General features: G+C 38.1%; 1 long non-coding RNA gene and 1 pseudogene across 1 annotated transcript; one reads left to right on the top strand and one right to left on the bottom strand.

Moving 5' to 3' along the window:
• The first annotated feature begins 451 nt into the window (after positions 1 to 451).
• LOC109070958 lies at positions 452 to 17774 on the top strand (annotated as a pseudogene).
• Positions 17775 to 19221: 1447 nt separating this feature from the next.
• LOC122135996 lies at positions 19222 to 21206 on the bottom strand. Its single transcript, XR_006153847.1, has 2 exons — positions 19864 to 21206; positions 19222 to 19685 (listed from the first exon to the last, which is right to left on the bottom strand). It is a non-coding gene; the product is annotated as an uncharacterized LOC122135996 (long non-coding RNA).
• Between the last annotated feature and the right edge of the window lie 5435 nt (positions 21207 to 26641).

The following is a 26641-nucleotide window of genomic DNA, read 5'->3' as shown; positions in this document are numbered from 1 at the left end:
TTCATAGAAAAATCAAGAAACACCTGAAAAAGTGTAAGTTTAGCATGAGTGTGACTTGAGGTCAGATATATGCTTTCATTAAGTTTAAATAATGTATAATTATGAGTAAATGTAAATAAATAAAAGGGTATGATGTTTTTGAAATGGGAAAAAAAAGAAAGAAAAAAAACGTTTTCAAAAAACTAGATCCAATTGTTTCAGTTTACATGAATAGTCATCTGTATATCTGTTTGGGCATGTTCGATAGAGTATGTTTCATATTTCTGCTGGTTTGACAGGTTTTCCTGTAACAGAAAGTAATTGTCTGTGTGTGTGTGTGTGTGTGTGTGTGTGTGTGTGTGTGTGTGTGTGTGTGTGGCTGTGCGTAAGTATTCTGAGGCAAACACTTGCATGCTAATACACCATTCTGAGAGTTTCTGATTAAAATATGTTTTCTCCTTTTGCATAATTTTTCCTTTAGCATCTGTGTCATTTAGAGATGAAGTTCATTTGTTTGACGCTGCTGATCATTAGTGGAATTACAGACTCAAGATCAGGTAATGGTTTACTCCTTTTAAAGAGCTGTGTTTTGAAGAGATGAGGTGTGTGTTCATGTGTAAAAGAAAGGAGAAGGTAGATATAATAATCCCACTTTTTACATGGCTACGTACCAAATAAATAAATTAACATGAAATACTGATATAGAAATTATTTTATTATCTTGTAGAAACTGTAGAGATCGTGTGCATGTAGAAAACTAGGCTAAGTTGCAGGATAATTGGTCAGTTATACAACGTTGTCAAAGATAAATAGCATTATTCAGAAATATTTCACCACTGAATTGACGGATCATTTCTGATGAACTGATCAGATCATCGAGAGAGAGAGACTAATCAGTTTTCCAGAGAGCTGTGCAATTATAATTAATAATACATAGTCAAGTGCAAATCTTGCTGCTTTACATGGAAATGTGTGGAATGAGGAAAAACTAATTTTAGGAAAGGTGTGTCTCTTGTATTTTTCTGCTGCCGGTTTAAGAGATCAAGTACAATATAAAGATAAATGAGAATTTTGAAATATATTTGAACATATAAATCTGTAAAACTCATGGATGGTCACACATTTCAAATGATTTAAAGGGAGAGATCAATATTATGTTATCATAATTATCTTTTCACTGTAGCACAAATTTGTTGTGATCAGTGTGTGACAGGGTGGTTTGACTAGTGCCAGTGACACTAAACTTGGCTTGACACATCTAAGTTATGCACTGTTATTATAACTTTTTGCCCTTTTAACTGTCCAGTGATTTATTATCTTCTTTTGTAGATAATCATATAGGTTTGATGACAACAACTCGGTTCACACATTGAAGAAAATACACAAAACCTGTAGGTCTTGTGCAGGGTCTTGCAGGTCCTTACAAGTCTTAAAATGTAAAAAGATCATAAAATTGTTTCATTATCTTAAAAGTAACACAAGTATTAAAGGGATAGTTCACTCAAAAATGAAATTCGATCACAAGTTGAACATTATACATATTTTGAAAAATGTGCCAAACAGTTTCTGGTCCCCACTGCCCTCCAGTAGCCTCTTTTTTTCCATTCTATAGAAGTTAGTGGCATCTGTTTGGTCTCCCACATTCTTCCAAATATGTTATTTTGTGTTCAGCCAGGGCTGTTTCTGACTATTTTGGTGCTCTAGGCAAGAATGTACACCACTCCACTGTAAAATAGTGTGTTTTAAAATTAATGTTAATCTCTAGTCACCACAATTTATTCAATGAAAAATAAATGAACAATACTTAAAATAAAATAGGAAATACTACAATGTTTATTATTATTATTATTATTATTATTATTATTATTACTATTTTCACACTAACCCATGCCGGTATGATTTAGTGCTAAAGAGTTATCGAAAAATTTTAAGAAAAAAGTAAAAAAAAAAAAAAAGGACTTGAAGCATAAATGAATAAATAAATACATACATACATACATATGCTTCTTCAGAGAGTATCCATTATAAAACACTCATCAGACATGTGACCATAATGAAATGTGCTTGTGTAAAAAGCTATCAGAGAGCAGTTTGTTTTGTCTAATGTCTAATAATGTACAACTCGTGTATGTCATTGTAATCATCTTTACCTTGATTACACTCATCATCCAGCAAAACTTTAATTGTGAGACACTGATTTGCTCTATTCAGGATTATAAGGCTAAAAATCAGTTGAAACTGTCTTTGTGTCTGTGGTCTCCCATGGTTTTAAAAGGGCTTAAGATTTGAAAATCTTCCAATATGTCCCAGGCCAAAGTCTGTGGGAGTGTCGGAACTCTGTTTGTCAGAATCCGCAAAATCCAATATCAGTCCACCTCTAATTTGTATATATTGATTTTTTTGTTAGTACATGAACCAATTTTATTAAATATGTAAATATTTGAATAAAACATATCTTGTGCATTTTAAACTGTGCAGTTACTATTGTTTTTGCATTTGAATGTGTGTACCATCCTTCTAACTGAGTAAAAGAATCTGGGATATGTGATTTATGTTGAGATTGTATAGGTTTGTAGTATATGGACATATGGTATTCGTTTTACTTTAGCAGGTCTTGAAAATCTTAGCAGGTCTTAAAACTCTTCAGATACCCTGTATGCAACTGACCTACTTTCTTTCTCTTTTACAGAGCAGTATAAGGTAGTGGGACCTGCAGATTCTGTGTTTGTTGTAGCTGGTGAAGATGTGATTCTGCCCTGTTCAGTCAAACCCAACATCAGTGTTGTGGACATGAGAGTGGAGTGGTATAGACTAGATCAGAAAGACTTACTAGTTCATCTCTTTGATGATCATGTAGACAAAAACACAGAGCAGATTCACTCCTACAGAGGGAGAACAAAACTGAATCATCAAGAACTACAGAGAGGAAATGCATCACTCAAACTCTCATCAGTCCAAATATTTGATGAAGGACTTTATAAGTGTTTTATTCAGTCCAAATCCTGGAACGATGACACCACTGTTAATGTTAAAGTTGAAGGTGAGTAAACCATTGAAAGCTAACATTTAATTTCAGTCAAGATGCGTTTAATGTAGGTTAAGATGGGGGAAGAAGCCCCCAGTAAGATGGTGAAAAAAATCAATTCAATTCTGTATGCACTAATTCATGTTGACATCATCTGAGCAATGGTATTTGTGAGAGTAATCTCATTAGAATGGTTTTAAGGTAAACTGATCTAATAGTTGAAAAAGGTGAACCTCACATGTTGCTTTTTTATTATTTTGTTTAATTCACTCACTGAATGTTGTTGATGTTGGTCTGTAGCTCTAGGACATCCTCCAGTGATCACTGTAGATGGGTTTGATCATTCAGGAGGGCTTCATCTACAGTGTGAATCTGAAGGCTGGTATCCTGAACCTGATCTTGAGTGGCTGAACAGTGAAGGAGTCAGTTTGAGTTCAGAAACTACAGACACACAGAAACACAGACGGATTCAATGTAAAACATACTATCACTTTACATCACAGTGACAAGATTCACTGCAGAGTCAAACTGAGACATCACATGCTGGAGACACTGATTATCACCACAAGTAAGAACTGACACTTTTGTTATTGTTTGTCATGTTTTCATTTTGTTGCAGTAAAACGATTTAATGATCATTACCTTAGTCCATTACATTATGTTAAGCTTAAAACAATAGCAGCATTGGGTTCATTAACAGATTTTTATATTATCATTTTATTGTGTATATACATGTACCATTCAGAATTTAGCATTATATATTTTTATGAACCAGTAATCAACATTTGATTTACACAATGTGCTGAATTACTGTTTTGTTTTACAGGTAATATGTTTATTTCTTGGAGGACAACAGTCATCCTGATTTCAGTTTTTGTTGTGCTCAGTGTGATTGCTGGAATACTGATAGCTGTGTTTGTTCATAAAAACAAAGGTAATATTCTGTTATTTTATGTATTTTATGAATGTGGCCACTTGTTGTCTTAGCATCATGAAAAACAAAAATAAAATAAAATTTAATTGAAATTTAGAATGGATTATATATATAGCCAAGAAAGCGTGCAAATAAAGCCCCCTTTATAATCATAAAAAATCAGTCACTCATCGCGATCTCACAAATTCATGTCATAACATCCCAGGTAATGCATGTAAACATAGTTCCCTGAGAGGGAACGATACAGTGCATCCTCTAGCAGTCAGTATGGCATGGCGAGGGGATGCAGTGTCTTGTTTCCTCTCAGGGAAACCATGGTTACATGTGTAACATGAGACATTCCCTTTCAAGGGAACTCGCACTGCATCCTCTAGTGGTCGAATTGCGCATTAAACCAATTACAGACGATTATGTTGAGTTTATGAATGCAATGTCCAGTCAGAAGCATTCAGATTAGTCTTCGCTGAAACACCGCAGAGGTTTGTTCAGTGCACGTACTCTTTGCAAATTCTCTAATCATAAAGATCAGAGTGCAAATGTGCGTATGATGTAATTAAGAGATTAATTTCACAGTGTAGACAGCTTCATTGATTATAGGCAAACATGAGTTTTTGACAGTGGTTAAACTCACGATAGATTGAAGTCAATGAAAATGTTGGCTTACTTTCTGTCTGTGGGGGAGTCGTGGCCTAGTGGTTAGAGAGTTTGACTCATAACCTTAAGGTTGTGGGTTCAAATCTCTTGCAGACTGAGGTGCCCTTGAGCAAGGCACTGAACCCCCAACTGCTCCCCGGGTGCCGCAGCATAAATGACTGCCCACTGCTCCGGGTGTGTGACGGTGTGTGTATTCACTGCTGTGTGTATGCACTTTGGATGGGTTAAATGCAAAGCATGAATTCTGAGTATGGGTCACTGTATGTCACGTCACTTTTTTTTTCTTTTTTTTTGTACAATGAAAATTCACATTTAACACATTTAACACAAAATCAGACGTATTAAAATATTTGATTGCATGACACCCCTAAGTAAAGTACTTAAGTAAAAAGACAGGTTTCATGCATAGGTAATAGATTACACTTAGACTACTAAATTCACTTACTTACACATATTCAAAAATCTATATATATTTCATGATATAATTAACAAGTTTGGGAATAAAAAAAAAAAAAAAAAAAAAAAAAAAAAAAGGAAAAATGAAATAAAACCAATAGGCCTACATCAGTTATGCAGTACTATCGTGGCTGCTGTGTGTGGCATGTTGGCAGTTTATAGGAAGGCTTAATGGCCTGATGACCTAATACTGCTGCAGGACAGAACTCCAGGAAGTGGAGTACTCAGCATGATGACCACTTAAAGCAGGGGATGTACTGAACATGCTCAACCTATGCACATGATAGAGCTATTGGGAGCAAGTACTCAGATATTGACCCTCTAAAGTGAGAGGAATACTCTAATGCTCAGAATCAGAACAGCTTTATTACCAAGCATGTTTATACACACAAGGAATTTGACTTGACAACAGGAGCTTCCAGTATAGAAGAAAGAACAAACATAGTGCTCACCACATTAGTGAGTGGTGTACTCACAGAGAACCCTCTGAAGTGAGGGGAGCACTGCCAAGCTCGACCATAAGGGCAGATCATTAGGAAGACTCACTGAGAGACTAATGACTAGGGTTGGGAATCGTTAAATATTTTCCGCCTAATGGTTCCGGTTCCAGTAAAATCATTAAACAACTATTAAAAGAATAGTGGTAAGGAAAATGCACAATACTGAACTACTCAATGCTCAATACTGCTTATTACTTACTGTCAACTTAATTTAAAGGTTGGCAATGTCAAAATTCAACATATATTACAGTATACAAATTTTCCGGTTCCGATTCTGGTTCCATTTAAATTAACTATTATTATGTTTTTTACTATTTTACCTTCATTGAACGTAGTGTTGCTGGAAGGTAGTAAGTAATGTTGAGTAATGCTAGTCCATCAATCAGCATGTGCTTCAAAGTTGATGCTTTTTACATTATCAATAACATTTTGCTTTTCAAGCAGGAATAACCTGGTTTGCCAAATAGTCACTTGAGGGCTAAGACTTTTGTTCATTTCCCTAAATTAATACATATAAACTGTTATACTTATAACCATGTATACACACACTCCATAAAGCCCCTATTTTACAAATAATAATGCACTCAGTGATGCAATGAGTGGTTTCCACATTTTTAAACATTTAAAATGTATGAAAATAAATATTTTCTATCACTTTGTTTATCACTTTTGAAATGACCTGTACACTACATAATCTAACCCACATACTTAAATAACAATAGCAGTCTATTTATTTAATGGTCCAAGTTGAAGTCAGTATGTATATTAATGACAATATAGGACAAATATAATGTAACTTAGTGGCGGGAGGTGCTGCGCACTGCCGGTACATGTACAGTCAGACAAAACGACGTGTACAGTTATCAAAGACACTAATGCAAAAACATTCATTCGACAGTTAAAGACATGATGCAAAACACATCACGCGGCGCAGCGAGTCTGTGGAGTGCACGTCATTGGAAACAATGTGCTCAGTAATTGAAGAGGCAGGGCGGCGTTTCTGTTATTTGGTTTGTGACATCCTTTATGGGAAACGCAGGAATCATTTTCGGAACCAAAACTTAGAAATTGCTCAAGGTTTCCGGTTCTTTTCAAAAAACAGAGCCGGTTCTGAACAAGAAACCGGTTCTCGGTTCCCAACCCTACTAATGACCTGACTTTATTGCAGCACAGAGCTCTAGGCAGCGAAATACTCAGCATAAGAACTCTCTAAAGCAAGAGAAGTGGTCAACCTGTGTGCAGAACAGAGCTCTCAGGAGCAAATACTCAGCATAATGACCCTCTAAAATGAAGGGAGCACTGCTAAGCTCAACCATAAGGGCATAAAAGAGGCCCATCAAGGACCTAACAACCTGGCTTGGCTGAAGTAGCTCTAAGAAGCAGAATACTCTGAAAACGTATTATAAAGGAAGTATGTACATAAAGGAGGCTCACAGGGTGCCTAACAACCTGACCTCACTGCAGCACAGAGCTCTAGGGAGTAGACTACTCTGCATAATGACTACTACTAAGAACATTCAACCTACATGCAGAACAGAGGTCTTGGGAGCAAGTGCTCAACATAATAGGGCCTTTTGTACCGCTTTAGTTCCAGAACTAAATGTACAGTACTAAAGTACTGGGATGATTTTGCGTGAACTGTTTCCCAATACCATTTAAAGGGTTGCATTCGCACCAACAGTGTGTACTAGTAAGTGACGTACACCGGTCGACAGCGATGTCATTTGTGCACGACGTTCAACAACGTTAGCAAAGAAGAACAAACGTTAACAACAGAAGGACGCTGTGATCGGAGCTGTGTTTTTGTTGTGTCTTGCGGGTTTCACAATAATTGTGGGATATTCTGTGCGCAGTTGGATGGTAGGAACTCAGCTGGCCTATTTCTCCGGTTAGAAAGAACTGCAGCTACTCCAAAGTGAACATGTCCAGTCTCAATGTTTATTTGTGTGAAAATGCACAAAATGTGGTTTCTGTCAGAGAACAAATGAAGATGATAAATATACATGTTATAATATGAAATGAGAAAAGACAGATGCAAAGATAAAACTATATACGCTATAGGAACTCTATATAGAACTATATAATTGTCTTAGGCAATAGTAAACAAACTAAACAAGAGCTTATTTTAACATACAGTATGAGCACTAAATGCAGCCTTATTAACAGACCGGGACTGCTGATGCTTACAAGTGGTGTCAAATTACACTGTGTGTCTGCGCGCTGTTCTAGCACTCCCGTGTGCTCATTGTAATAATTATTAAAATGCTGGTCAGAGACTGAATAAATATTTACATTGACACACATGACAAGCAACGCTCTTATACAAATAAATATGCATCTTTGATTGCAAATAAATGAATGATTCGTCGAATACGTGAGGGTTACAGCTATTGGATTTATACCAATGCAATCATTTTCCTGAGGTAAAATAAACTGAATTACGCTATGACACACTCTGAAACACATCTACTGTGATAATAAATATTATTACTTACGGAGTTATTAACACACAGCAATACCACACAAAGGAAAAAACAGACTTTAAAGGAATGAAGCCAGGGAAACTCCATATCAAACTACTATGCTGGATGCTGCCGAACTGAAAACTTTTTGCTCATGCACCAGACAAGTCTGGACAAGTTCGACTCGCGCATGCGTGAGGCAGGGAACTTTGTACAGCCGCCCCACAAATTTACACAGGAAATTTGTAACTCCACAAAATGTCCAGCTTAGCGACTGGTGCTACAAACTAATCTTCAGGCATCTCTGGTAGCACAATCAGTTTAGCCACAGGGCGGATGTATGTATTGCTTTTAATGTCCATTTCAGCAGCTCTGATTGCACCATCATTACTTGGTAGGACTCTGGTTACCTTACCGACAGGCCATTGGGCTCTGGGAATCTGCAATCAATACAACCTGATCGACTGCTAGGTTTGGTGTGATGTTCTGCCACTTCTGTCGAAGCTGAAGACTCGGTAGGTAGTTTCTGAGGAACTGGGTCCAGAAGTGATCGGCGATCACTTGGCTGTGTCTATAGCGACGCCGTGAGGTGGGTTGAATATGAAGGAAATTTTTTGGTTGGCTAGCTGCTCTCGGAGGGATGGTTCCATTTCCGCAAAAGCTTAAGAGAGTTCACGCTCTCCCCCTCTGAAGTTGGTGCCTCTGTCGCAGATAAGTTCAAAGGGCTTTCCTCTTCTTGCTATGAAGCGTCTGAGGGCTAATAAAAAGGAATCTGCATCCATGCTGCATAACAAGTCGAGATATACACACCTTGTAGTGAGACATTTAAATATTATGCCCCATCTCTTTTCTTGCCGTCTGCCAATTTTTATCATGTAGGGACCAAAACAGTCCATCCCTGTCGACCAGAATGGAGGCTGATTAATCCTCAGGCGAGAAGCTGGTATGTCTGCCATTCTAGGTATAACAGGCTTGCCACACCATTTCCTACATTCTGCACATTGTCTCTGGTGCTTTTTGACCATCTGACGGCCTCTAATAACCCAATAGGTTCGTCTTAACTCAGCAAGGACTCTTTCAGGACCTGCATGCATCAGGCGGTTATCAAAATCTTGGATTAACAGTTTGGTTATGGGGTGTTCTGGTGCCAGCACAATAGGGTGAAGTGCATCCTCTGGTAGTGTTGCAGCTTTGCGTAATCTACCACCAACTCTAATCAGGCCCAGATCAGGGTCTAATGTTGGAGCAAGGGAACTTAATCGACTGTTTGAATGCACAGCTTTGTTGGCTTGAAGGGCATGCACTTCATCAGGAAAACTTTCAATCTGTGCATGTTTGAGTACAGCCATTTCAGTCTCTATGCGTTCTGTGGCAGACATAGGGGGTGCTGCAGCACCATGCAGAGACTTATATGTGGTCATGATAAGGTCGTCCCATGATTTGCAGTCATCTACATTAGGTAAAGAGGTATGACTGATTGAGACATTACTGCAAAATGTGGATTTGCGGAGTTCGTCTGAGTCTTCAACTGGTACTGAGGGGTGGATTGGCCAGTGGTCTGGAGACTGATGCAAAAATTCTGGACCTTGGTTCTATCTGCAGGTGTGATACAGATCTGTGAGGGTCTTACCCCGGGTTATATTGTCAGCAGGGTTGTTGCCTGAATCCACATAGTTCCAGTTTTCACATCCAACGAGGTCTTGAATCTCTGCAATTCGTATGCCTACAAAACACTTTGACTCAGACTTTATCCAGTGTAACACGGTGGTTGAGTCTGACCACATGACTGTCTGTCTGATGTTGAGAGTAAGTACGGAGTTCAGTGTTTTGGCAAGCTGAGCCCAGACAATGCTGCACAGAGTTCAAGGCGTGGCACAGAGAGTTGCTTCTTAGGTGCCACACGTGACCTCACCTAGATGAACGCAACTTGGATGTAGTCATCCGTTTCTACCCGTAAATATGCCACAGAACCATATGCTTTCTCTGAAGCATCACAGAAGATGTATATCGAGAGTAGAGGAGTTGTTGTTGCATGCTGGTGTGTAACACCTAGGTATTGTTATTCTCTGTAGGTTTGGAAGCTCTTCTTCCCATGCCTGCCATTCTGAAAGGAGGTCAGCTGGTAAAGGTTCATCCCAGCTTCCAACCCTCTTCCATAGTGTTTGAACCAGAATTTTGGCCCTTGTAGTAAAGGGGATGATGTATCCGAGTGGATCATACTGGCTTGCTAGGATGCGATAAACAGTTCTCATTGAGGTTTCACCATTTGTAGAGACAGGTCTGTGTTTGTAACTGAAAGTGTCTTGTGAACAGTGCCACATCATTCCAAGTGCTGACTCTTGCAGATCAGTTTTATTTGCTGACAACCACAGTTCACAGCCCTCTGATTTCGCTTCGGAGGGTAGGTGAGCAATCACATCAGGAACATTGCTTGCCCACTACCTTATGTCAAAACCACCAGTAATCAGCAATGTTCTCATTTTGTCAATGAGTTTCATAGCCTGATGCTGACACTAAAGTGACTGTAAGCAGTTGTCCACATAGAAAGACTGGTGGATAGACTCAACTACCCCTTCATTGCCCTCAGTGTTGTCTCTGACATGCCTCTGGAGAGCATATGTGGCGCAGCATGGACTACATGTGGTCCCAAATGGTAATACTCTCCATTCATAGATGTCAGGGGTGCGCTCCCTTTCCATGTCCCTCCAAAGAAAGCGGAGCAGTGGCTGATCTTCAGGTAGCAGTCTGATCTGGTGAAACATGGCTTGTATGTCTCCACTTATGGCGACAGCATACTGTCTGAATCTAAGCAGGACTCCCAGCAGTGGTGGACCAAGGGCGGGACCAGGCAGTAGATTGTCATTTAGGTTTGTCTACAGATGGCTGAAAGAGCAATTAAACACCACACGGACTTTGCCATTGTGGTGCACAATGTGGTGAGGAACAAACCATGACTCAGTGGAATTGGCTGCTTCTGCACTGGTTATCCGGACTGCATAGCCAGCCTCTTCAAGTTTGTGTATCTCCTTGTTATACACATTTTCCAGGTTAGGGTCCTTAATCAAGCGGCGTTCTGTGGCTCTTAAAAGAGCCATGACAGCATTTGGTGATGCCTGAAATTTGGGTGCATCCACTTTTCGCAGCAGTGGAGCAGCGTAGCGATTCAAACCTTCAACTGTAACTTGTATCGTTTTCTGTTCCAACATGGCAAGTGCAGCTTTATCTTGTTTGGAACGGACTACTTCTTTTTCATTCTTGATGGCAGTATGTCAAGCTGCCACAATCGCTCAACATGTTGACGTAACTCTTGTGTAGGTGAAAGGAATGTGGTGTGAAGGCATGAGCTTATGTTTGAGGGTTGCTGGAAAAAGGTTGTTGGTCCTTGAACTGCCCAGCCAAGCAGCGTGTGTACTGCTATAGGGCTACCAAGCGGACCCGTACAAATTGGGCAGTTTGGTGTGATCAGCTGCGGATAATCTGATCCTATGAGCAGCAGAGGCTGTACTTTGGTGAAGCTTTGTAAAGGAATGTCCCTGCGGTGTCCATATCTCCTCTTCAGCGTGTCTACTGGATAAGACTGCTCAGCAAGATTAAGATCTGCAGCTGTGAAAGCATTCTGAATCTGGTGTTTCACATTAAGGTGTGACAGAGCTGATACCTCAAAGGAAACGGTAGTACCTCTCAGGTGAACAAGGTCGTGTCTTATTGTTCGAAGAGCCAGCACTTCCTCAGGTCCTTCTAAATGCAGATGTTAAGCTGCTGCAGGTAGTGTGATTGTTTTTTCAGACCCGTCGTCCAACACTGCATGAGTGTCCAGAAACCTTTTGCCGCTGTGAAGTCTCACTGGGACTACTTTCAGCATGACTCTGCCTGAGTGACTGGTTTGATCCAAGTAAACTTGAGAATTGGTTGTGCTCACCGTTAGTATGCTCTGATTCTCCACAGCAACTGCAACTTCATGTAGAATGGTTAAGAGTACAGCTGTCTGGTTTGTGACCTCATCCACACCTCCAGCATTTATTGTGGTCCTTTACCCAGCTTCCTCTTTGAGTGTGGTTCAACCTGCAAAAAGCTGCACAAGCATTGAGGTAATGTTCATGGTTGTTGCAGAAGGGACAAAAGGGCTTAAAGCGATCCTGCTTTCTAGCTGTAGCTGCCATTTTAGAGCTTGTGGATGAGCTAGAGGGCAAATCAATTGCTTGAGGTTGTTCACTGCCTGTGAGAATTGTGGCTGACTTGGCTTTAGAGTGAGGAAGGAATTTCTGTTCTCGCCGAAAGGGTTCTGGTTGCACTGGCCATGTTACTCGTCGAGATATCTGAATGGCCTGGGACTTCCTTTCTAGCCACTCAGCAAATTCTGGCAATATATAAGTTCTAGAACTGCCACTCACAATGATGTGCTGGTTGAGACAGTATTCTATGAAGGAGTCTCTGTAACTGACAGGCAGTTTGGTCAATAGAGTATCAACGTGGGAACCACACTGCAGTTCGTATCTAGATGGCCCTTCCATCGTGTTCAACATGCCCACCAGTGTGTTAACAGCTGCTGCAAAGTCCTCAAATCCCTGTGCATCACCTGGTCGAATAGCTGGAGCATTAAGGATTGCTCTATGCTCGCTCTGAATTAACTGTCTTGGTTGACTTTATCTCTGTTCAAGAGCCTGCATGGCACTGGTGTAAGGATATGGGCTGTTGACATACCTCTTAGCTACCTGGTAAGCAGCAGGCAGATGTAGATGATCCAAAAGCACTTGATACTTATAGTCCTCTGTTAAATGTCTGTGTGGGCCAAGGACGCTGTCCAACCCTTTCTTAAGCATCAGGAAATCACTCTCTTTGCCTGAGGAGAATACTTCCAGCCTTGGTTTGGGTATGCCATAGGAGGAAGCAATGGCCATCTCCATCAGTCCAGGCGTCACAGTGTTTGTAGGATAATAATGTTGTGACTGTGGTCCAGGCCGAGGAGAAGGAGGTGGTGGTTGAAAAGGGTGATGCGGATGCATTGTTGGTTGAACTTGCACAGGCTGAACTGGAGCTGGCCCTGTCTGCTGGTACTGTGGCGGCAGTGAGGCTGGAACAGATTGTGCTGCAACTAGCTGACGTTGGGGCTGCACATGAGAATGCGCAGGCGGTACAACAGCTGACTGATAAGGTGTCTGCATGCGGACTGGCGCAGGCTGTACCAGGCTTGGCTGATGCTGTACCTGTGGATGGGCAGGCTGAGCAGCTGTAGGGGGCCATGAGTCTGACCGCCCGAGTAAGAAAGCAGTCTTTAAGGGTTTGGCCCTGGCAGAGAAGCTACACGAGCTATATTACTTGGCTGCATGCTTGATTGTGAGCGCTGCTGCATAAGGGGCTCATGATAGAGTGTTTCCTCATAATGTGGGGATGATGCTACAGTCACAGTAGGTTGTAATCCCATGTTACTGAGTTCAGTGTGAGGAATGCTCTTATAGTGTGCATAAACAGGAGATCTAGATGCGAAGGATGCTTGTCTAGCACTGTCCATTCTGATCTGAAGCTCTCTCATCTCACTGCTTAAATCTCTCCACCGTGCCTCCAAGTGGTGCAGGTTTTCACCTTCAACGTTTCTGTCCCAGGGAGGAGGAGTAATATAGCCCTTATAAGGGTCCTGGCTTACATTAGGTATTCCTTGAGTGCCATCTGCTGGTGATGGATGAGCATGCCTCAGAGGTGGATAATCAAGCAAATAATCCTCCAAGTAGGTGGGTACCCGCCGGGTACGACTTGGATGAGGATCTGGTACTTGTTCTCCCTCATAGTAATCTCTGGATGTAGCTATAGCGCAGCTGATGTCCCACTCCGGCGCGAAGGACCAATTTGTGGGATATTCTGTGCGCAGTTGGATGGTAGGAACTCAGCTGGCCTATTTCTCCGGTTAGAAAAACACTGCAGCTACTCCAGAGTGAACATGTCCAGTCTCAATGTTTATTTGTGTGAATATGCACAAAATGTGGTTTCTGTCAGAGAACAAATAAAAGATAATAAATATAAATGTTATAATATGAAATGAGAAATTACAGATGCAAAGATAAAACTATATACGCTATAGGAACTCTATATAGAACTATATAATTGTCTGAGGCAATAGTAAACAAACTAAACAAGAGCTTATTTTAACATACAGTATGAGCACTAAATGCAGCCTTATTAACAGACCGGGACTGCTGATGCTTACAAGTGGTGTCAAATTACACTGTGAGTCTGCGCGCTGTTCTAGCGCTCCCGTGTGCTCATTGTAATAATTATTAAAATGCTGGTCAGAGACTGAATACATATTTATATTGACACACATGACAAGCAACGCTTTTATACAAATAAATATGCATCTTTGATTGCAAATAAATGAATGATTCGTCGAATACGTGAGGGTTACAGCTATTGGATTTATACCGATGCAATCATTTTCAGGTAAAATAAACTGAATTACGAATTGACACACTCTGAAACACATCTACTGTGATACACAGCAATACCACACAAAGGAAAAAACAGACTTTAAAGGAATGAAGCCAGGGAAACTCCGTATCAAACTACTATGCTGGATGCTGCCGAGCTGAAAACTTTTTGCTCATGCACCAGACAAGTCTGGACAAGTTCGACTCGCACATGCGTGAGGCAGGGAATTTTGTACAATAATGGACATGGAATGTTGACGTATATGTAAAGTGATTGAAAGAACGAAAAGGAGGACTGAATCTCCAATGACAACTGGCAGTCCTACATTTGCTACAAGTGCCTGCACTTCAGCGTCCGTATATTTATCGCTGTTCGTCATAATTGCGAAATAAGTTGACACAAAGCATTTTAAATCATGGCGGGTGAGGGCGTTTCCAAACCCGTCTGGCCAATCAATGTCTACTTACATCACGAGTAGTACCAGTTGTGCTGGTTAGACCCTGCTCCAGAGTAGGAGCTAATTTGGTTCTCGAAAAAGGCAGTCCGGTACTAAAATTGCACCCAGTTCCTGCAGTGCGAAAATGCCCAAAAGTGGGTAGTTCCACAATTAGTTCTGGTATTATGAAAAGGTTCCTGCGGTGTGAAAGGCCCTAATGACCTTCTAAAGCTGGGGGAGTACTCTTACACTCACTGCCTTAGGGAGTGTCATACTCACAAGTGACCTTCTGCGCAAGGGGAGCACTGGGAAGTTCAAAATTAGGCTGCCCTTATCACGAAGGCCCATCGAGGACCTAACAACCTGGCATGGCTGTAGCATGGAGCTCCAAGGAGCAGAATACTCTGCAAAACAACTCTCTAGAACGAGAGCACTACCCTCCAAGCTCAATCTATGTGCAGCTGAACAGGGAGAGCCTAACAACCTGACATAACTGCAGCATTGAGGTCTAGGAAGCGGAGTGCTCAGCATTACAACTCTGTAAAGCGAGAGGAGTACAAACCATGCTTGATCTACAGTATGTGCAGACCAGAGCTCTCGGGAGTAAGTACTCAGCACAGCTACCCTCACGAGGATGCTCAGAAAGAGCCCATCAACTCTAAAAACTGTTATCACACCAAGTTTAGGGAGCCATCATTTGCGTACGTTGATGTACTCACAAAGGTCCAGCAGGAGCAAGAGGGGAGAACAATCAAGCTCCTAGCCCCAGGGAGCAGGATACTCTGCCTCACCCATCTCAGGGGTGAGGGGGTACTGAGCTCAACATAGGGCCAATCATCAAAGAGGGTCACAAGCCTTATAACTTGAGAAAGTGACCTAATTGGGGAGGCCTTTTTATTCCAACCCAACAGGTTCCAGGAAAGGGAGGAGAGGCCCAGACTAGAGAGCCTGCTACCCAAGGCTTTCAAAACTGGAGGAAGCTTACAAAGGGCTATACAACTCCACATAAAATTCAGAGCACAAAACACAGGCTACTTAGCTTCAGAAAGTGGAGGGACTCACAGAGAGGACAAACAACAATTCAAGTTGCAGAGACAGTTAGCCAAGGAGGCTCACAGAGAGCCTAACAACTTAGCACCACTTCCTGACTTTCTAAAGAGAAGGCGTATCTATGCTTCACTAATAATGTGGATATTAGAGGGGGGCATATTATGAATAATATATGCCCCAATAACTCATAATTTGATATCTCACATTAATTAGATATTATTAATTACAGTAGATATCACTTGAGGGTGCTCTTGCTTTGGTTAGAACTGGGCCTGCATTGATGATGTGTGCCAAGGAAAATATATTTTTCTATTATATTTTATTTTAAGATATGTAAACTATGTAAAGACTTTGTTTGTTGGTCCTGTTTGATGTTTTTGTTGTTCTTGTGTTGGTTAAAAAAATCTCATTATTGATCTCATTATTGATTATGCTATGAACTCTTTATAACTTTATACTTTTTCTGTTTTTAGTGAGCCATTTAAGAGCATACATGGGTGAGTAAAAAGTATTAATGTTTTATGACATAATTATTCATTTTAATCATCATGTCAAATATTGGTATAACACACTGAATAAATCTAATCAAATCATTCAAATCATAAAAAAATCTAATGCATAACAAAACTATACATTTAAACTAGATATAACTAAATGAAAGTCAGTCAAACTGAAAAATATCTAATTAGGTTTTTTTCAGCAAAGTACATCTTGATATGCATTTATAGATAGGGTTTGACGAAACAGGTTACTGTTTACTGTCATAAGATATGTGATCATAAGGTATGTAGTATATATGTGAATTCACATTAAACATTTAAATTTTGATAAATCGCATGTTATAGGAGAATTTCAAACCAAACCTGCAATACATCTAACATTTCACACAGTTTACAACTTAATAACTTAATTAATTAGTTAAAAAAATAATAATGAGATTAAAATATTTTAACACAGGCCCCGCCCCCAGACCTGTAAGTCATCTTACATTTCATACAGTTGACTGTTGACAAACATGATGCAGGGCAACAACTCCATAAATGTTGTCATGGCCTAAAATTAAAGATATTGGGGCAAAAAAGCCCCGAATGTGTTTTTGTCTCATATTTAAATCATATGATAAGCAATATCAAACTAGCAGCGAAAGCATGCATATATATATATATATATATATATATATATATATATATATATATATATATATATATATATATATATATATATTATATATATATATATGCTTTCGCTGCTAGTTTGATAAGCAATATATATATATACCTATCTGTAAATTGTCCTTGTTTTCCACAGTGAATGTAATTCTGGATGCTGATACGGCTCATCGACGTCTCATTGTGTATTGTGATGGGAAACAAGTGAAACTTGTTAAAGCACACAAAAAAGAATTGGATAGAAATGAAGCTCCAAAAGACAGATTTAATGACTATCTTGGTGTTCTTGGGAAGGATGGATTCTCCTCAGTGTGTTTTTACTTTGAGGTGCAAGTGAAGGGACAAACTGAGTGGTATTTAGGAGTGACCAGAGAATCTGTTAACAGGACGGGGTCGATCAGTCTGAGTCCTGAGAATGGATACTGGTCTGTGTGTCTGAAAAATGGGAAGTATTGGGCTCATGAGTCTCCACTTGTATCTCTTTCTCTGAGTGTAAATCCTCAGAGAGTCGGTGTGTTTGTGGATTATGAAAAGGGTCTTATCACTTTTTATGATGTGGAGTTCATGTCTCTTATGTATTCTTTCACTAATCAGTCTTTTGATGAGAAACTCTATCCATTTGTTAGTTTGGGGTATCTGAAGAATGAAAACTTCACACCACTGATTATCTGTGATGATTATTAATGTGATCAGTAACTGGATTTACATTATGAAATAAAAGGAAATTAAATAAAAAGTGTAATGTAATAAACATTACATATTACACTACACACAAGGAGGATTTTATGTGATCTTAAAAACCTTTTGATTTAAAGAATTATTCTTAAATGACTAAAATGACTGTAAAAGACTTATATTTGTAAATAAATATAAATTATTCCTCTATATCAATATGAATTTTGTTTACGAGATAAGGGGTTTAATTTATCTGTGAATATTATGAAATACTGTACATTTTTTTATGAATACTGTTTTGAGCTGGAGCAGATAATGAATGCAAAGCATTATACAGTTAACTGTTCCTACTTCAATAGTGTTTGGTATTTGTTGTTGAACCTCCAGATTGAGCAAAGCTGGAATCAAACAACGAGCTCAAATATAAGACAGTTTTAATTTGTGTCACGAGTTGTTAACTACATCATTCCCACAGTGCTGTCTGTGTTATTATATAGTTTTCTCTACTTTACTAATGTGTTTGATAGAATTAGTAGGGTGGTCTAAACATTGATTAGATTTGTGAAACAGAGGAATTATGAGTTTAAGTTCATTCATTTACTCATATATTCATAAGTACTCATGTACATATAGTATTCAGTTTCATTTTATGTATTAATTTGTGACATTAATGTCAATGTGACATAGGGCCTGTTTACACTTGGTCACTTTTGTTCCAGTAAATGTTAAGATGTTATCAGTATGTCTGATCTTCTGTGTTACATACAAATTTGATTTTTACTGCCAAACTTCAATATGTATCATAACAGTAGTCAATACAACTCATGTACTGTGGTCAAAATCTCCTGAAGCCACGTTATATTGTAATGAACAAACTGTTATTAAGTTATAATCATCCCTTCTGATAGAGTTTACAAATCTCTGAAAGTGTAATGCCTGATGTAAATGCAGTGTTGTGCCACATTTCATTCAGCACCTTTAAATATAAATATTTTATATCTGCTCAATTTGTCTCCACTTTGTTTTGTAGGTATAAGGTATAAGGTAAAAGTTTAGTATCATCATATTTTTGTAATGGCTGTTGAGAATTAACACAATAAAAAAATAATTTCATATTTAAATATTCATTTTTTAAAACCCATTAATGCCCATCTATTATCATTATTTATGCAATGTTTAATCATCACTATAAAGTTTTTAAATGGTCTTTTTTTATATTCTCAGCTAAAATTGATGTGTAATTAATTTGTGAATAATATGATCAAGAATTAGGTTAATTAGCAACTAGTGGCTACATCATGGTGTTACAGATGAATATGAACATATATCAAATATATGTAAAATCAATAATTTTACATACTGTATATTTGAAAGTGAAAAGTGACGTGTAGCCAAGTATGGTGTCCCATACTCTAAATTTGTGTTCTGCATTTAACCCATCCAAGTGCACAGACACAGCAGTGAGACACACCCAGAGATTTATGTATTTTTGTATCTTGGACTGACACTGTATACAGGCAGAGGAAGACAAGTTGAGCTAGAATAATCACTTACATTGTTCAGATATTAGAAATTAAAACTAAACCAGTAATGATCTCCTTATAATTTTCTTGAACTCTCATATCAACAGAATTTGTTCAGTTGTGAAGAAGACAGTCAGTGTAAGGCAAGGAAGAATCAAGAAACACATTCACTCTAATGAGTGCAGGAGCAAGTGAGATAGACTGTAGGTTTTCAACAGCTTGAGCACTAGTATTGGGCATACTCTTTATGCAGAGAAGGAGAGAGCGAAACAGAAACTGGCCCTTTTTGACTTTCTCATTTTGTGTAAATCCACAAGGGCTTCAGAGTATAATTTTTTCCACATTAATTTCCCACTTGACTAGTACAAATATGTGGTTTTGGTTCATAATTACAGTGTATACCTTTTTCTTTGTTTACCTAAAAAAATGGAAGTAAAATGTGAAGACATGTCATGTGTGGGACACATGGTAACATGACCATATGACAGGCATGACATATATATGCAGGGATTGAAATTTTCTTTTTCTCTCACCAGCCAATTTGGCTACTAAATTTACAGATAAAAAATAAAACCGTTACCGGCCATTCTTAATTTTTATTTGGCATTTAGATGTATTTACACATCAATGCAGCTAGAGGGACATGGAATGCTTTAAGAAAATTAAAAGATACTTTAAAAATGGAAAATTAAAACAATTAGTAGGTGGCAGCAAGTCACTGTTAATAAGTGAGTCGTTGCGATTGAACCGAATCATTTAAAACAATTCCATAGAACTGAAGCACTGAAATACGGCGGGGGGCAAAATCAATAATTAAACAACACTGCGTCGTCAGTGTTGGTATTATATCAGACACTTGCACTTAACATGAAAATCAAGCTAAAATGGAGTTAACAAGATTTTTGTCCAGCGAATGACGAAGATGAGATCTGCATTTTCACAAAAATATAAGCCTTTACACACATAGTGTTTGAGTAAAGAAAACTAATCAAACATCAATTATTTATTTACCCTGCATTATCATACCCTGAACAAGCAGAGATCTGTCTCCTCCAGGCTTATGCTTGGCTTGTCGATCTGAATGGAGGCGGGTTGAAGTAACAAGGTTTGGCTGACAGTTTGAGGATCCAGTGGCGTTACAAAGTTTTACTGACAAGCTCTTTTTAATGTTTATCATTGGTTAAATATTTGTAAAACCCTCTGATTTAAAATAATAATAACAAATTATAATAGAGATGTGTATGACCGTAGCCAGGGTTTGAAACTTAGTGAGGTCTGAGGTGAGGTTAAGAATTGTGCTATTATAACCCCACATACAACTCATATATAGGCCCTAGACAGTCTTTTTCCCCATTTTCCCAAAAAAGCTTATACTACTGTTTAACCTATTAAAATAGTTCAGTTTTGTATGTAATGGAAAATTGATTATATTTAGTTTAGTTTTTCAAGCATATCACAATGTTAGTTTAAATGTTTAACGTAGATAAATGATCACTGTTAGGCGCATATTCAATTGTTTGGGCAGAGAGTGGAAGCTGAAGCACGCTCTGCAGAACATGGAGGTGCCAGAGCGATCACTTGCATTTTATTTCCAACAGTGGAGACAACTTAAAATACGCAGTCATTTTTGCTCATAAAGGTAAGAGTAATACATCATTCTAAACTGTAAAGGGTCTACTTTTATTTGTGTGCACTCAAAATATCAGCAAAACTTTGTGCTTTTATAAAATAAAGAAAACAAATGCTTTCTGCCATCTCGGTTTTGAGCAGGAGTACTTCACAATGATGAACTGAAACTTAGCAAATTGTTAAAAAAACTAAAAAACTAATTCAAAACCAAAATAGAAACTCTGCCATTATGTAATCTGTAAAAATGCATTTCTCTCTAAAGGCACATCCAATGAGGAGATGGCGAGTCATTTTTTTTTTTCATCACCATAATTGATGGATGTCTAAAATATTAGCCTAAAACAGGCCCGATTATAATTTGTGTTTTATTTTATAATTCTGTACAATTAAAAAATAAAACACAAATTATAATGGCATATATGTAAAACTTTATCCTATAATTGTATAGCTGCTTATATTTTCTGACTTTTATGCTGCTCTGTTCTGAAAACCTTAACATTTAAAGGATTTGCTGCAATACAATTTTATCTGATATTATTTATTAACCTATTTTTTTTTTTTTTTTATCCATGCAGCAAATGCTTTAAAAAAATCTAAAAAAAACACTATATCACACCACATACTCTTAAAAAAATAATCACTAAAAATAAAATGGGTAGCTTGAATAATGTAAAACATTGTCATGAATTTGTTGTATTCCCATTTGTAAAATAGCCAACAAATTAATTGTTGTAGGCTAACCTGATCTCATGAAAGTGCGTATAGCATGATTTTCTGCTTCTATTTGGCATAATATTTATATTCAGAAATTGACTTTGGCATGCAAAAGACTAATAAATTCATAATTAATGGCATGGCTGGTTCGGTCGCCAGAAATATGGGACACACAGGCCTGTAATAAAATCTCAGGTCAGTCTGAGCGCTCATGGTATGCACAGTGTGTACAGTCGTACACCTGCTGGTGCCACTGTCCTCCATGAGTGGTCAGTAATAGTCTTGCCATGGACAACTGTCATTATTCAGAAAATTGACCAATTAGAATCATGTTTATAAAGAGCCATCTAATAATATTTAATGAAACATAATAAATGCACACAGCTTGTAATTTGAAGCAGAGATGTAAACAAATCATCATAATGTGGTGGATGAAGCCACAGATGATCGGATGCAGAGCTGATGTGTGGAGAAGGACAGCTGCTGTTTTACATGGGAATGATGTAGCCTAAAGTCTCATTCAAACTTGTGCATATTTAAGTATGATAACTAGTTATGGACTAATTTTATGACTTGCCCTTTTGAAGGTTAACAGTTTTCAACTGACACCTATGTTCACCTTTAATTAGACCTTTCTATTGTAACAGAGCAGTATGAAGTAGTTGGACCTGCAGATACTGTATTTGCTGTAGCTGGTGAAGATGTGATTCTGCAGATTTATAGACAGAAAAAGTTCACTCCATGAATGTTCTTCTTGTTGGTCTGTAGCTGTAGGACGTCCTCCAGTGATCACTGTAGATGGGTTTGATCATTCAGGGAGGGCTTCAATCTTCAGTGTGAATACTCTGAAGGCTGGTATCCTGAACCTGAACTTGAGTGGCTGGACAGTGAAGGAGTCAGTTTGAGTTCAGAAACTACAGAGACACACAGAAACACAGACAGATTCAGTGTGAAACACACCATCACTGGATATGAGAGAGACAGCAAGATTCACTGCAGAGTCAAACTGAGACATCACATGCTGGAGGCACTGATTATCTTAAATACTGGGTTTGATTATGTATTTTATTTCTCTCACATGTGTTTTGAAAATATTATTTGCCATATGCATTTAATTTAAATTTACAATTAAAAGATTTGAAACATAGTAAAATTTTGGACACACGTGACTGAACTGATGCTCCTCATGATCTTAGAAATACTTTGTTCTAAAGACTTCACCAGAAATGCTTGAAATTAGTTTATTGTAATTTAAATGGAAACATAAATTGTCAATATTTTTTTTTTCTTGTTTCCTAGCTATACTGTATGCTAATTCTTCGCATTGTATTAAATGTATTAGACCGGTGGTTCCCGGAGCACCACAGCACTGCTCATTTTGAATGTCTCCTTTGTTTGACACACCCATTTCAGGACTTGAAGTCTCTACTAATGCACAGGTGAACTGAATTATGGTGTGTTTAACTATACATATAAAATGTCAGTGTTGGAGGTGCTTCAGGAATGTGATTGGGAACCACTGTATTATACTAAATTTTATACTTGCTTGCTTAAAACTAAATTTTATACTTGCTTGTCTTGCTTGCTATATTGTATATGTTTAATTTGCATTTTTATAATTTTTCTGTCTGAAAGTGACAAAATAAAATATAAAATAAAGCAATAACAAACAATAATCAAAAATCATTTGGAGGGGACCCCTAGATCGCTACAATTTGCCTCTTCTATTTTAAGACCCACCAGCCGTTACTTCACTTGTGTCATTTGACAATCCGACTGCATTATTTTCTCAGTTTTTTTTGAGATGTTGAGCAAAATGTCTGGAATTCTGTGATCTGTATAAAGTCGAATATGGTGGTTTTTACTGTTGTGCCGCCAAGTCCCTGAAATACAAATAGGCCTCATAAAATAGTCAATGCAACTTAAGCACTACACTCTAAAAACAAATGTTTTTGCACAATTTGTTAAGTTGATTATTCAAATTGATTCAAATTCCAATTAAGATTTAACATAATTGAGCAGTGGCCATGAGAATAATTAATTTGATCTATTTCAGTAAAACTAGATCACAACAGCAATGCTAATTATTATTATTTAGCATGTCAATTTAATGAATAAGATATTTTTTACTTGTCTGGCACTGTAACAGACTTTTTTTCACCGGTTTCATTTGAACAACCCTCTCAAAAGAAGGTTTGCACTCGAAAAAGAGCACACATGCCTTTGTGATAAACTATCTTTTGAAATTTATTTCCAGTGGGTTGTCATTAGTGGGGTCATAGTTCTCTTTATTTGTGGATGCATGTAATGTAACATCATCTGTGTTTCCAATTTCATTTTCTTGTATATAACATGTCTGCCATACTTCAAATCAATGTTAGGAATGTTACTCTAATGTAGCCTGTGTGAAAGAAGTAGCTGCAGCAGGTTTATCATCTGGAATGATGGGAGGGACTGTGTCGCTTCAGGTGTTTAGTTACATAAGAAAGTGTAACTAAAATAGTATTGATCTCCTTACGATCTTACAAACTCCTATATCAACACAATTTGTCAAAAAGACACTCTTGAGAACAGTCAGTGCTGAGATGAAGGTAAGTCTGAGAAACATATTTACCTGAACAAGTTTAAGTGTAGAATGAGTGTGACCTGAGCACCATGAATGTTTAACAGGTTAAATACAAGTAATACTTGTAAATAAATATAAAAGCAGTTTGAAATGGGATTCAAAAGCTTTTTTTCACAAATAATGATTTATAGATGTAGATCCACATTGTGTATTTGTATCTACTATTTGGCAAGAAAGGTAAGTGTAAGCTGACACTCCATTTTGAGAGATTTTTTTTATTATTATAATACGTTTTCTTTTTTATATTTTTCATTTTAACATCTGTGTCCTTCAGGTATGTTCATTTGTTTGAGTCTGCTGATTATTATTGGAATTACAGATTCAAGATCAGGTAATTAATTATTCATCATTGTTATAAAAAAAAAAAAAAAAAAAAAGTATGTATACATGCGTTTTGAGAGAGATAGAGAGAGATAATTAATCCCAACAAAACTAAAGTACTAACATTCCAGAAGAGACCCAGAGTTCAGGGAAAGAGACACAGCTTCACCCTTGGTATCACCAAAATAGAACATGCCACAAACTACACATACCTTTGTGTAAGATGAGTGCAACTGGTAAACTAAATTTGGCTGTGAATGAACTGAAAGAGAAAGCGAGAAGGGCCTTTTATGCCATCAAAAAATCTATCCAAATTGAAATACCAATTCGATCTAGCTCAAATATTCCAATCAGTCATTGAAACCTATTGCAATTATATGGCCAGTGAAGTGTGGGGTTCCTCTCCTGAATCATGAATTTGAAAAATGGGACAAAAATCCGATTGAAGCCCTGCATGCTGAGTTCTGTAAGAGTCTCCTCAGAGTCCCAGAGGAACACTACGGACCAACGCATGCAGGGCAGAATTAGGCCAATACCCTCTACTAATGCACATGAAAAACGAGCCATCAAATTTTGGAAACACCTAAAAAATGAGCGACCCCAACTCTTACCATTTTAAAGCCCTTAAAAACCATGAAGTGAACCCTGAAAAAAAAGCCCCTGATTCAGCCTGATCCTGAAGCTGCAGAAGCAAACTAACACGACTAACAACAGCCAGCATCACGGACTCTGAAATATCCATCCACACAATTTGGCCCAACCAAATATAAAAGCACAAAAAGAAAATTATCTAACTTATTGGACTGAAACAACAGAACAACAAAGTAAACTTGAATGTTATTTGGCCCTAAAAAGAGATTACACAACTGCAGAATATCTGAGTACAGTTAAAGACTGTAAATTAAGACGACAGATGACGAGGGCGGATACAGACTGAGCAGTCATACTCTGACTATAGAGACGGGCAGATATCGACAGCACTGGCTGCCCAGCGAGAGCCGTATCTGCCCCCTTACTGTAATCATGGGGGAGTGGAGACAGAGCAACACTTCCTCACCAGGCTGCTCTAATTATGAAGAAATTAGAAATAAATTTTATCCCAAATTTGAAATACTTTACCCTGACTTCAAAATGTTGAACAAGAAAACACAACTTCAGTATTTATTAGGTGAAAAACAAGACTGTATCTTACTAGCCAGCAAGATACATTGATGCCTGTCACAAAAAGAGGGAGGAGTCCAACAAATCAGTGATGCGCCTACACACACACCACAAACATACACCCGCACACCACATTGAATTATAAATTGTCTGAAGATTTGACTTTTCTTTTCTGAGAGATTTAAAATGTTATTTGTTCTACTTTTTTAAATGTATATGCATGCATGCATATAGATTCAATGTAAACACTATGCTTTGGCAATACATTGTAACAATTGTCATGCCAATAAAGCGCATATTGAATTGAGAGAGAGAGAGAGAGAGAGAGAAGAATTCAAATGTTAATGAATACAGTGGCTGTACCTTTTGAGGGTATTGAGATGTAAACAGTTTCGTTTAATATGCTTGATGAATCCTCAGCTGAGCCAATGCCGATTAGTGGCGAAAGCCTTTAAGGCATGTGGAATGAGGATACGTGTGTTTCAGGAAAGGTGTTTTTTTTTTTTTTCCTGATTGAAAGAGATAGTTCTACCAGAAAGACTCAGGAGGTCGAGATAAGACTGAAGTATTTATTTACAAAAACACAAAAAATAGAATTATTTTGGCGTAGGCCCCATCCGTAGCGTGGATCTGAAGTTTGTAGATACCAGCTAATCCTGCCGAAGACGAAGGCAGGGCGGAGCCTACCCCAAAAAAAAGAAGGAATAATGTAATACGCACCAGATGAAAATATTTCTTAGAGGATCCTGGAACATGAAGCGAAAGAGATAAACTGAGATAATTAGCCAGACCTAAAGAATACAAAACATTAGATTATAGCTAAAGTATTTAGCTTCATATGCAATGAAGATAGACCACAGAGCCTTCGGGAGAGGCCACAATGGACAGTGGGGACAGTGGGAGAGAG

This window comes from Cyprinus carpio, chromosome A3 (genome assembly GCF_018340385.1).
Source record: "Cyprinus carpio isolate SPL01 chromosome A3, ASM1834038v1, whole genome shotgun sequence".
In the NCBI taxonomy this organism is placed as follows: domain Eukaryota; kingdom Metazoa; phylum Chordata; class Actinopteri; order Cypriniformes; family Cyprinidae; genus Cyprinus; species Cyprinus carpio.
Note: the sequence above shows the minus strand (reverse complement) of the source record. Positions and strands in the feature narration are given on the sequence as shown.